Raw genomic sequence first — 1,805 nt, forward strand, 5'->3', positions numbered from 1 at the left:
ACCACCAGGCTCAGGCAATCCACTCACCTCAGCCTCCCAAGGCGCGGGATTACAGGCTGAGCCACCGAGTCCGGCTCACATACTGTATTTTAATGTCTAATTCCTTTCCCTCTCTATTCAAAGATGGGCTTAGGCATTTTGTACAATGAACCACTGGGAAAGAGGCACTTTGGAAAGATTAGTAGTAGTCAGCCGGGCACAGTGACTCACTCCTGTAATCCCAGCACTTTAGAAGGTGGAGGCGAGAGGATTGCCTGAGCCTAGGAGTTCGAGACTAGCCTGGGCAACTTGGGGAGACCTTGTCTCTACAGTGTATAAAAAAGTTAGCCGGGCATGGTGGTGTGCACTTGTAGAACCAGCTACTTGGAAGACTGAGGCGGAAGGATTGCCTGAGCCCAGCAGGTCAAGGCTGAGGTAACCATGATCCTGCCACATACTCCAGCCTGGGCAACAGAGACTCCGACTTAAAAAAAAAAAAAAAGATTAGTAGTAGCCAAACAAGCTGCTGTCATCACCTTTGTCAGTGTATTGCTCTGAAAACTAACTTTTCTCCAAGAGTGATTCAGGAAACACCGGCATCAAAAATAGCTTGTTATGCATGCAGATTTATAAATGTCATCTCATCTACTGATTCAGACTCCCGGGGGAGGAGGTTGGACATTCCGCACTTTAACAAGCTCCCCAGGTGACTCTCATGCACACACACGCATAAGAACCCCTGCTAAGCAAAGCTGCTTTGCTGGATCTAACCGCAATCATCGGATTTGGAGTCAGTGTGTTCTCATAACCATTCTGGAAGATGCTTAGAGGGATTCTCTTTATTTAGCTTTGGAGAAAGAGCACAATGTCTGATTACAGATGACTAAATTCATGGTTTGGAATGAGTACTATATAATTAAATATTTCAGCATGATCATGCACATAATACTAATATCTAATAGTGATTCTAATAAGGTTCACTGTCATCTTAGTGAAGAACTGGTGGACTCCTTGGCTGGCCCATGTCCTGGTCCTAACCATGATGCTCTTTTTTTTTTTTTTTTTTTGAGTTGGAGTCTCACTCTGTCACCCAGACTGGAGTGAAGTGGCCACTCGCGGCCACCGCAGACTAGACCTGCTGGGCTCCGGCGATCCTTCCGCCTCAGCCTTCCAAGTAGCCGGAATTACAGGCATGCACTACCACGCCCGGCTAATTTTTGATTTATTGTAGAGATGAGGTCTCACTGCCCAGGCGGGTCTCGAACCCGCGGGCTCTGGCAATCCACTCACCTCAGCCTCCCAAAGGCACAGAATTACAGGCTGAGCCACCGAGCCCGGCTCATGATGCTCTTTTAAAAAATATTTTTGAATTGGGGTTTCCCTCTGTCACCCAGGCTGGAGTGCAGTGGCATGATCATGGCTCACTGCAGCCTCAAACTCCTGGACTCAAGCGATCCTTCTGTCTCAGCCTCCCAAATAGCTGGGACTACAGGCATATGCCACCATGCCTGGCTAATTTTTGTAGAGATGAAGTCTTGCTATGTTGCGCAGGCTGGTCTCAAACTCCTGGGCTCAAGCAATCTCCTACCCCGGCCTCCCAAAGTGTTGGGATTACAGGTGTGAGCCACTGCACCTGGCTGCATGATGCTCTTTGTTCTGCATGTTCATTGGTCTTGTGTTTCTTCCTGAATTGCAGATAATACTTGGTGGAAAGGATTCTCCTTACATCAAGGCATTTAAAACCAATGGCACAGAATTCTATCTGGTCTCCCAGGTAGTTGTTCAAAACTTTTTTCTTTTTTTTTTTGAGTTGGAGTCTCACCGTA

The sequence above is a fragment of the Carlito syrichta genome, unplaced genomic scaffold (assembly GCF_000164805.1).
Source record: "Carlito syrichta isolate Samal-C Ts95f unplaced genomic scaffold, Tarsius_syrichta-2.0.1 Scaffold303683, whole genome shotgun sequence".
Classification (NCBI taxonomy): Eukaryota; Metazoa; Chordata; class Mammalia; order Primates; family Tarsiidae; genus Carlito; species Carlito syrichta.